Source organism: Adiantum capillus-veneris, chromosome 25 (assembly GCF_014529385.1).
Source record: "Adiantum capillus-veneris isolate H3 chromosome 25, ASM1452938v2, whole genome shotgun sequence".
Lineage (NCBI taxonomy): Eukaryota > Viridiplantae > Streptophyta > Polypodiopsida > Polypodiales > Pteridaceae > Adiantum > Adiantum capillus-veneris.
This window is the reverse complement of record NC_140955.1, coordinates 21,202,631-21,214,621: the sequence shown is the minus strand read 5'-3', so window position 1 is coordinate 21,214,621 and position 11,991 is coordinate 21,202,631.

Here is an 11,991-nt window from a genome sequence, read left to right as displayed (position 1 = left end):
CTGGAGGGGTCCAATGAGCTTCAAGCATGAGCTACAAGGGGGGGTCGACCAAAGCAAGCTAGGGGGGTGCTTAGGGGGTATACTCACCCACACACACTCACAAGCACTCTCATTGTGTACTATGCAAAGTGCAAGAGCTCCCTCTCCTTCTCCAAGCAAGTAGAGGTTGAGAGCCTACACCAACATTCTTGGCTATGGAGTGCAAATCCAACCAAGAGCCATGCTTCAATGCTTAAGCTTGCCATCTTCTTCTTCTTCATTACTATGCTATTATGTATGCTAGCAACAAGAGTATGATAAGTGAGGAACTAATTCTTTCTCCTACGAAATGTTTCTTCTTCCTCTTCCATACTCTCATTCCCTACTAGCTCTCTCCACCTTCGAAGGTGTTTGAGGTCTTGGGACTGAGGCTTGGGATAGTTAAAGCTTTCTTCAAGTTTTTGTTATGTTTGTGATGCATGAAGCCTTCCATCTTCATGGCATCACCTAGGTCACAAGGAACACAAAGACTGTATTGTAACAAGTCTCTCTTTATGGGAGAAATCATAATACAAATGCCTATTGGAGGGGGGACCGGCTCCACATAAATCCGGTCCTCAACTGTTGTCATGTTCTCTAAACTCTCTCTCTTGCAAAAGTATTGTCTATGCCAAGTTAACTAATTGCTATGATTATGTTGCTATCTTCAATTATGTCTACCCGCTATGCTCACAAAATCATTTCTTGAAAGTACTCTCATTAAATTCCACTATTCTCAAATTGAATAGGCAAATTCCATTACATTGGTATCAGAGCATTTGGTTTCTCTTTTCTTGCTTAAGAAGAGAGGTTCTTAAGTAGCCTATAAATGGTTGATGTTGTTAATTATAATAGAGTAAGTGGAACTGGGATCTAATATCGGTTTTGTTAAGCCCACTATGTGGGGGATGGTGCACACCTCGGGAGCTTTGGACTTAATAATGGAGTCTTTTTAGACTTGCCTACGGCTTTACCATTATTGAGCCATAAGAAGTTTGAAAGGAGCTAGCCCTTGGCAACTCTGCTATGTTAGACCTACTCCTCTACTCTCTATAATTAACCACTTTGAGCCGTGGGTGTAGATACTTAAGAGCGGATTTTCAAAGGCTAAGAGGAGTGGCAACTAAGGTTTTGTATTGCCAAAGCATACACTAAGTATAAACATAAATTTTGTTAACATGGCTGACAATAATAAGGAGAGTAGAATGAACATTGATAGCTTTGATTTTGCACATGAAGGTGCTAATGATGATGCTCCCATGTTTGTGAATTATCTCGTCACTAGGTTGCAACAAGCTATGGGCAACCCTGTTTTGCAAGCCGAAGTTACTCAACAACTTCGTGCTTATGGAATTTCCCTTCCTCTCCCAGAGGAGAGAGAGCTTAGGAGGCCTCTTGAGGAGACCCCCAAAAGAAGACTCTCTCCCATTCGAGAGGAGGAATCCAAAGAGAAAGAAAGCAATGACAGTCTAAGTTCTTCTGAAGATGTGGCTCCACGAAGACGGCGGTCTAGACGATCGCTAACTCCTCCCAAGAGGAAAAGAGCAACCTATAGTCCTTCTCCTCATCACTCTGAAAGGCAAGAGAGGAAACAAAGGAAGAAAAGGGCTAGGAAGAGGTCACCCTCTTCTCCTTCTTCTTCACCTTCCTCCTCTTCCGATGAAAGTTATGGCTATTCTCCTAGAGAATACAAGAGGGGAGGACATCGCAAATCATTTCCTGCATGGCGAAGGTCACAAAAGCTAAAGAAGCTCAAGGAGGGAGGAAAGAGTATCTCTTTTCTCACCTACGATGGCACCTTTGGTGCTACCGACAAAGTGTTGGCCTTCATCCAACAATTTGATGCGGCCTTTGGGGACGAGGGCTTCACAGAGTCCTCCAAGCTACGCCATGTAGCTATGCACTTCCAAAAATCAGCTCGTCAATGGTGGGCTAGCCTTCGTGGCAATGGAGAAGCCCCAAAGACATGGAAAACTCTACGAGTTTCCATCATGAAGCAATTTCTTCCAAGCGATACTAAAGATAAAGTTCTTACCGAATGGCGCGGCTTGAAGCTTCTCTCTCATGAGTCTATCAACAAGTATGTAGATAAGTTTTGGGATTTACATCTCAAAGCTACTGTCTTTCAAAAGATAGACTTTGTCGAGCAAAGACAACAATTCTGTGCGGGATTACCTGAAGAGATGGCCGAATACATCAACTCTCAACGGCATGGTGCTATTACTGAAGTAATCCATCACACCATGGTTGCTTCACGCATCAATTTCCATCAAGGGGCTAGACATAATGTCAAGCCCATGGAAAACAAAGATAAAAATGATGCAAAGGGGAAATCCAATGCACAAAATAATTCCCAAGGCACTTCCAACAACAACAATAACAACAACAACAATCGGTCCAAGGAGAAGGGAGTTTACAAAGGTAAAAACAAACTCTCTCTTGAAGAGCTTGAAGCTTTTCGCAAGGACCATAAATGTTTCAAGTGTGGGGAGCAAGGACATGGCTATCGTTCTTGCCCCAAAAAGAATACTCGCAATGAGACTCCTAAGGCTTCCGCCATCGAAGCTCCAAAAGAGGATGCTCATTGCAAAGGATCATCACTCTCTTATGCTTGGGGAAAGGTAAGAGAGCATGATGCCTTCATCTTGTTTGACCCTGGCTCTACTCTCAACTTCATATCAATAGAGTTGGCCACCAAGTTGCTCAAGCTTTTGAGATGGGAGATATAGTAACAGCTGATGCAGCTTTCAAGGGACAACAAGCATCCGTTACTCCCTTGATTGGGAAGTTGAGGCTTCATGTCCAAAGCTATGTCGACAAAGAAGACTTCTTCATCTCTCCTCTCCAACATCAGGATGTTATCCTAGGGGCACCATGGTTTGATCGCATGGCTGCCAACATGAAGTTCCCTGAAAGGAGAATTTACTTCACCTACAGGGGAAAGAACATGTATATAGACGCTAGTGAGCGTGGTCTCACTATTCCACTTGTAAATCCTCTTTCTTTTGATAAATCAATGAAGAGCTCCGTTTCTGCGTACATGATTTATGTCAAAGAGTCTCTAAAAGCTAATAATGTTTCATCAAATGAAAATGATAGAATCAAGAAGAGTTAGACTTGTCTACTTTTCTAAAAGGATTCCAAGATGTGTTCATCGATGATATCCCTATGGACCTACCTCCAAAACGAGGGGATGATGACCATTGTATTGAGCTCCTTCCAGGAAGCTCACCGCCTAACAAACCTCCTTATCGAGTCTCACAAGCTCAACAAGAGGAGATTATGAGGCAAGTACAGGAATTGGTAGACAAAGGGATGGTGAGGCCTAGTTCCTCTCCCTTTTGTTCTCCAGTCCTTTTAGTGCAAAAGAAAGATGGTACATACCGTATGTGTGTGGACTATCGAGCACTAAACCGTATCACTATCAAAAACAGATTTCCCGTGCCTCGGATAGAAGATCTGTTTGATAAGCTACAAGGCTCTACCTACTTCAGTAGGATTGACCTTAAGAGTGGCTATCATCAAATAAGGATAGTGGATGAAGATATCCTAAAGACCGCGTTTCGCACAACATTTGGTCTTTATGAATATCTAGTTATGCCTTTTGGCTTGACTAATGCACCAGCTACTTTCAATCATCTCATGGAGAAAATTTTTAGACCTTATCGTAAATTCACTGGAGTGTTCTTTAATGATATCATCATCTACTCCAAATATTTGGAGGAACATAAGCAACATCTCCAAGTGATTTTTCAAGCCTTGAGGGAAAACAAACTTTTTCTCAACCAAAAGAAAAGTGAATTCTTCCTTCAAGAGATTCAATATCTAGGTCATATTATCTCTCACGATGGTATTCGTATGGATCCATCAAAGTTAGAGGTAATAAAATCATGGCCTAACCCAAGGAATCTACATGAGCTAAGAAGCTTTATTGGTATGGGTGCATACTATAGACGCTTCATAGCAAAATTCTCTCAAGTAGCAGGACCACTACACGACTTAACAAAGAAGAACGTTAAGTTTGTATGGACTGCTAAGGAGCAAAATGTTTTTGAAAAACTCAAAGAGAAGCTTACTTCCCAACCAGTCCTCGTGCTTCCGGATCTCTCAAAACCATTTGAGGTCCAATGTGATGCGTGTGGTGATTGCCTTGGAGCGGTTTTGCTTCAAGAAGGGCATGCCATAGCATATGAGAGCCGAAGGCTCAATAGTGATGAACGAGTCTTGGGCATTTATGAGAAAGAGCTTTTAGCTGTTCTACATGCCCTAGATACATGGAAGCACTACCTATTGGGGACTCCATTTATCCTACGAACCGACCACCAAAGTCTCAAGTATTTCATGACGCAAACCAAACTTTCTGACAAACAAATGAGGTGGGAAAATTTTCTTTCGCAATTTAATTTCCATATTGCTCACATGGCTGGTAAGCACAATCAAGTTGCCGATGCACTTTCACGACGACCAAAAGTTAATGCGGTGTCTATAGCTACTCACAATGATCTATCCTCTATGATAGATGAGTATGCTACTGACCCTGACTTTAGAGACCTAATGTCAGTCCTTGCTTTGGGGAAGAAAGAGGAACCATTCACCTTGCAGGATGGTTATCTTGTCCACGGCAATAGGCTATGTGTTACCCATTCCCTTCGTGAGAAGGTTATGTATGAATCCCATGCTCCTCCATATGCAGGGCATAGAGGTATTCAACCTACTCTCCGAGGAGTAGAGACGTATTTCTATTGGCCTACCATGAAAGTGGACATACAAGAGTATGTTTCAAAATGTGTAGTATGCCAAAAGACCAAGTATGATAGAGGGAAGCAACCTGGATTACTCCAGCCATTGCCTATTCCAAATTCACCATGGGAGAGTATATCCATGGATTTCATCTTTGGATTACCCAAGTCTATCCATGGGAATACAGGAATATGGACAATAGTCGACAGGTTTAGCAAGCCTACAATAGTTGAGTATGCCTACAATAATACTGTACATACTTCTACGGGGAAAGCACCTTTCGAGATCATAGAGGGAAGACCTAAAAGTCCCTTGCTACTCAAAGTACATGGGAAGATCTTCGCCGCCGATGAGTATAGCCGTGACCTACAAGAATCTTTTCAAAAGATTAGGAAGGCTATAGACATCTCTCAACAAAGGCAAAAAGCTGTTGCTGATAAGCACAGAAGAGCCTTAATGTTCAAAGAAAATGATTGGGTCTTACTCAAGTTTCCTAAGGCTCGATTAAGGCAAATGACGGGCAAAAATCCTGCGGGCCATCAAAAGTATTATGCTAAACTAGCAAAAAGGTACTATGGTCCTTTCCAAATCTTGAAGCCCATTAATGAGACGGCTTATCAACTCAAGTTGCCCAACCATTGGCTTATACACAATGCCTTTCATGTAAGCCTACTTAAGCCCTACAAAGGAGATCCACCAACTGAACCAATTATTGAAGACCCTCCCAAAGTTGAAGACCAAGAAGAGGTGCTACAACCCGAAGCTGTCCTTCGGCATGAAGACAAGGTACTACGACATGGTAAGATAATCCGACGGTATCTTATTAAGTTCAAAAATTATCCTTTTGAAGATGCTAAATGGATGCAAGGAGTACAACTTAAGGATGCAAGGAGTACAACTTAAGGATAGTATGAACCTTGTCAATGCTTACAATGCTACATTAGAGTAAGCAAATGTACAACTCTCTTTTAAATGACTCATGTTTTTGTCTTATAAGACTAATCCTCTTTTTAATTGTGTACAAATTTAACTAGTATGCATGCTTAGAATCATGTTTGTGATGACGACGTCTCTCAAACACCAAGTAGAATTTGTCACTCTACTTTGGGAGAATGAAATGGACTAAAGAGCAGACATGCTTGCGGCAGCTATGTCTCCCAAGCACCAAATGGATTAGTCATCCATCTTGGAAAGATGTCGTAGGGTAAAAAAGGGATCCTCTACCTGCTAAGTACGATTGACTAATGACTAAGCCTTTATCTCTTCTACCTCATAGTCGAGGACGACTATGATTTCAAGAGAGAGGTAATGTCATAAAATCTAATATCTAACCAACCCAAATGATTTTCTCATATTAAATTGATCACTTAATGTGGGAGAATAAACGGGAACAAGTGTTAAGATATAGATATGTGCTTATAGATCTATCTCAACACGAGGCCAATAGTAAAGGGGCCCAAATGGGAGATGGTCTATCAAGAGCAAGGCTAACCAATGGAGCATAAGACCTTAGGGTTAGCTTCATTGAAGACCTCCAATAATGTGTGTAAAAGTCCTTTGACCTTAGGTAAGCTAGGGCTGAGCTTGAGGTGGGAACCCGGCCCAAGCTCGAGGTGTTTGTCCTGCTTGAGGTGCTTGTCGTGCTTGAGGTGTTTGTCCTGCTTGAGGTGCTTGATTAAGGTGCTTGAGGTGCTTGACTTACTCCATGCTTGAGGTGCTTGACTTGCCGCTTGATTAAGGTGCTTGAGGTGCCTTGACATGCTTGTGGGAATACCCCCTAGTCCAAGTGCTTTGTCATGCTTGATGACTAAGGTGCTTGAGCTCCTAAAGTCAAAAGCATCCCTACAAGAGGGGGGGCGAGCCCTTTTCCTAGGGATTAGAGAGAGAACACACACTCACACTCACAAGGGAAGCCCCAGCTTGAAGAGGCAGCAAGGACACATGTCAGGTCCCTACCCATGTTACCTTCATGTGTTGCTTGAAGCCTATTGGCTAGGCTTCAAAGGGGTCCAATGATAGATTACTTGAATTATCTAATTGTTTTTGCATTTATCAAGTCCTCTCTCTCAAAGGGGAAAGGGGGACACTTGTCCCAAGGCTATCCCTGTTGCTTGTAATAGGCTCTGCTTGTGATTGGCTAGGCCTGGAGGGGTCCAATGAGCTTCAAGCATGAGCTACAAGGGGGGGTCGACCCTTGTACACAATGCCTTTCATGTAAGCCTACTTAAGCCCTACAAAGGAGATCCACCAACTGAACCAATTATTGAAGACCCTCCCAAAGTTGAAGACCAAGAAGAGGTGCTACAACCCGAAGCTGTCCTTCGGCATGAAGACAAGGTACTACGACATGGTAAGATAATCCGACGGTATCTTATTAAGTTCAAAAATTATCCTTTTGAAGATGCTAAATGGATGCAAGGAGTACAACTTAAGGATGCAAGGAGTACAACTTAAGGATAGTATGAACCTTGTCAATGCTTACAATGCTACATTAGAGTAAGCAAATGTACAACTCTCTTTTAAATGACTCATGTTTTTGTCTTATAAGACTAATCCTCTTTTTAATTGTGTACAAATTTAACTAGTATGCATGCTTAGAATCATGTTTGTGATGACGACGTCTCTCAAACACCAAGTAGAATTTGTCACTCTACTTTGGGAGAATGAAATGGACTAAAGAGCAGACATGCTTGCGGCAGCTATGTCTCCCAAGCACCAAATGGATTAGTCATCCATCTTGGAAAGATGTCGTAGGGTAAAAAAGGGATCCTCTACCTGCTAAGTACGATTGACTAATGACTAAGCCTTTATCTCTTCTACCTCATAGTCGAGGACGACTATGATTTCAAGAGAGAGGTAATGTCATAAAATCTAATATCTAACCAACCCAAATGATTTTCTCATATTAAATTGATCACTTAATGTGGGAGAATAAACGGGAACAAGTGTTAAGATATAGATATGTGCTTATAGATCTATCTCAACACGAGGCCAATAGTAAAGGGGCCCAAATGGGAGATGGTCTATCAAGAGCAAGGCTAACCAATGGAGCATAAGACCTTAGGGTTAGCTTCATTGAAGACCTCCAATAATGTGTGTAAAAGTCCTTTGACCTTAGGTAAGCTAGGGCTGAGCTTGAGGTGGGAACCCGGCCCAAGCTCGAGGTGTTTGTCCTGCTTGAGGTGCTTGTCGTGCTTGAGGTGTTTGTCCTGCTTGAGGTGCTTGATTAAGGTGCTTGAGGTGCTTGACTTACTCCATGCTTGAGGTGCTTGACTTGCCGCTTGATTAAGGTGCTTGAGGTGCCTTGACATGCTTGTGGGAATACCCCCTAGTCCAAGTGCTTTGTCATGCTTGATGACTAAGGTGCTTGAGCTCCTAAAGTCAAAAGCATCCCTACAAGAGGGGGGGCGAGCCCTTTTCCTAGGGATTAGAGAGAGAACACACACTCACACTCACAAGGGAAGCCCCAGCTTGAAGAGGCAGCAAGGACACATGTCAGGTCCCTACCCATGTTACCTTCATGTGTTGCTTGAAGCCTATTGGCTAGGCTTCAAAGGGGTCCAATGATAGATTACTTGAATTATCTAATTGTTTTTGCATTTATCAAGTCCTCTCTCTCAAAGGGGAAAGGGGGACACTTGTCCCAAGGCTATCCCTGTTGCTTGTAATAGGCTCTGCTTGTGATTGGCTAGGCCTGGAGGGGTCCAATGAGCTTCAAGCATGAGCTACAAGGGGGGGTCGACCCTTGTACACAATGCCTTTCATGTAAGCCTACTTAAGCCCTACAAAGGAGATCCACCAACTGAACCAATTATTGAAGACCCTCCCAAAGTTGAAGACCAAGAAGAGGTGCTACAACCCGAAGCTGTCCTTCGGCATGAAGACAAGGTACTACGACATGGTAAGATAATCCGACGGTATCTTATTAAGTTCAAAAATTATCCTTTTGAAGATGCTAAATGGATGCAAGGAGTACAACTTAAGGATGCAAGGAGTACAACTTAAGGATAGTATGAACCTTGTCAATGCTTACAATGCTACATTAGAGTAAGCAAATGTACAACTCTCTTTTAAATGACTCATGTTTTTGTCTTATAAGACTAATCCTCTTTTTAATTGTGTACAAATTTAACTAGTATGCATGCTTAGAATCATGTTTGTGATGACGACGTCTCTCAAACACCAAGTAGAATTTGTCACTCTACTTTGGGAGAATGAAATGGACTAAAGAGCAGACATGCTTGCGGCAGCTATGTCTCCCAAGCACCAAATGGATTAGTCATCCATCTTGGAAAGATGTCGTAGGGTAAAAAAGGGATCCTCTACCTGCTAAGTACGATTGACTAATGACTAAGCCTTTATCTCTTCTACCTCATAGTCGAGGACGACTATGATTTCAAGAGAGAGGTAATGTCATAAAATCTAATATCTAACCAACCCAAATGATTTTCTCATATTAAATTGATCACTTAATGTGGGAGAATAAACGGGAACAAGTGTTAAGATATAGATATGTGCTTATAGATCTATCTCAACACGAGGCCAATAGTAAAGGGGCCCAAATGGGAGATGGTCTATCAAGAGCAAGGCTAACCAATGGAGCATAAGACCTTAGGGTTAGCTTCATTGAAGACCTCCAATAATGTGTGTAAAAGTCCTTTGACCTTAGGTAAGCTAGGGCTGAGCTTGAGGTGGGAACCCGGCCCAAGCTCGAGGTGTTTGTCCTGCTTGAGGTGCTTGTCGTGCTTGAGGTGTTTGTCCTGCTTGAGGTGCTTGATTAAGGTGCTTGAGGTGCTTGACTTACTCCATGCTTGAGGTGCTTGACTTGCCGCTTGATTAAGGTGCTTGAGGTGCCTTGACATGCTTGTGGGAATACCCCCTAGTCCAAGTGCTTTGTCATGCTTGATGACTAAGGTGCTTGAGCTCCTAAAGTCAAAAGCATCCCTACAAGAGGGGGGGCGAGCCCTTTTCCTAGGGATTAGAGAGAGAACACACACTCACACTCACAAGGGAAGCCCCAGCTTGAAGAGGCAGCAAGGACACATGTCAGGTCCCTACCCATGTTACCTTCATGTGTTGCTTGAAGCCTATTGGCTAGGCTTCAAAGGGGTCCAATGATAGATTACTTGAATTATCTAATTGTTTTTGCATTTATCAAGTCCTCTCTCTCAAAGGGGAAAGGGGGACACTTGTCCCAAGGCTATCCCTGTTGCTTGTAATAGGCTCTGCTTGTGATTGGCTAGGCCTGGAGGGGTCCAATGAGCTTCAAGCATGAGCTACAAGGGGGGGTCGACCCTTGTACACAATGCCTTTCATGTAAGCCTACTTAAGCCCTACAAAGGAGATCCACCAACTGAACCAATTATTGAAGACCCTCCCAAAGTTGAAGACCAAGAAGAGGTGCTACAACCCGAAGCTGTCCTTCGGCATGAAGACAAGGTACTACGACATGGTAAGATAATCCGACGGTATCTTATTAAGTTCAAAAATTATCCTTTTGAAGATGCTAAATGGATGCAAGGAGTACAACTTAAGGATGCAAGGAGTACAACTTAAGGATAGTATGAACCTTGTCAATGCTTACAATGCTACATTAGAGTAAGCAAATGTACAACTCTCTTTTAAATGACTCATGTTTTTGTCTTATAAGACTAATCCTCTTTTTAATTGTGTACAAATTTAACTAGTATGCATGCTTAGAATCATGTTTGTGATGACGACGTCTCTCAAACACCAAGTAGAATTTGTCACTCTACTTTGGGAGAATGAAATGGACTAAAGAGCAGACATGCTTGCGGCAGCTATGTCTCCCAAGCACCAAATGGATTAGTCATCCATCTTGGAAAGATGTCGTAGGGTAAAAAAGGGATCCTCTACCTGCTAAGTACGATTGACTAATGACTAAGCCTTTATCTCTTCTACCTCATAGTCGAGGACGACTATGATTTCAAGAGAGAGGTAATGTCATAAAATCTAATATCTAACCAACCCAAATGATTTTCTCATATTAAATTGATCACTTAATGTGGGAGAATAAACGGGAACAAGTGTTAAGATATAGATATGTGCTTATAGATCTATCTCAACACGAGGCCAATAGTAAAGGGGCCCAAATGGGAGATGGTCTATCAAGAGCAAGGCTAACCAATGGAGCATAAGACCTTAGGGTTAGCTTCATTGAAGACCTCCAATAATGTGTGTAAAAGTCCTTTGACCTTAGGTAAGCTAGGGCTGAGCTTGAGGTGGGAACCCGGCCCAAGCTCGAGGTGTTTGTCCTGCTTGAGGTGCTTGTCGTGCTTGAGGTGTTTGTCCTGCTTGAGGTGCTTGATTAAGGTGCTTGAGGTGCTTGACTTACTCCATGCTTGAGGTGCTTGACTTGCCGCTTGATTAAGGTGCTTGAGGTGCCTTGACATGCTTGTGGGAATACCCCCTAGTCCAAGTGCTTTGTCATGCTTGATGACTAAGGTGCTTGAGCTCCTAAAGTCAAAAGCATCCCTACAAGAGGGGGGGCGAGCCCTTTTCCTAGGGATTAGAGAGAGAACACACACTCACACTCACAAGGGAAGCCCCAGCTTGAAGAGGCAGCAAGGACACATGTCAGGTCCCTACCCATGTTACCTTCATGTGTTGCTTGAAGCCTATTGGCTAGGCTTCAAAGGGGTCCAATGATAGATTACTTGAATTATCTAATTGTTTTTGCATTTATCAAGTCCTCTCTCTCAAAGGGGAAAGGGGGACACTTGTCCCAAGGCTATCCCTGTTGCTTGTAATAGGCTCTGCTTGTGATTGGCTAGGCCTGGAGGGGTCCAATGAGCTTCAAGCATGAGCTACAAGGGGGGGTCGACCAAAGCAAGCTAGGGGGGTGCTTAGGGGGTATACTCACCCACACACACTCACAAGCACTCTCATTGTGTACTATGCAAAGTGCAAGAGCTCCCTCTCCTTCTCCAAGCAAGTAGAGGTTGAGAGCCTACACCAACATTCTTGGCTATGGAGTGCAAATCCAACCAAGAGCCATGCTTCAATGCTTAAGCTTGCCATCTTCTTCTTCTTCATTACTATGCTATTATGTATGCTAGCAGCAAGAGTATGATAAGTGAGGAACTAATTCTTTCTCCTACGAAATGTTTCTTCTTCCTCTTCCCTACCCTCATTCCCTGCTAGCTCTCTCCACCTTCGAAGGTGTTTGAGGTCTTGGGACTGAGGCTTGGGATAGTTAAAGCTTTCTTCAAG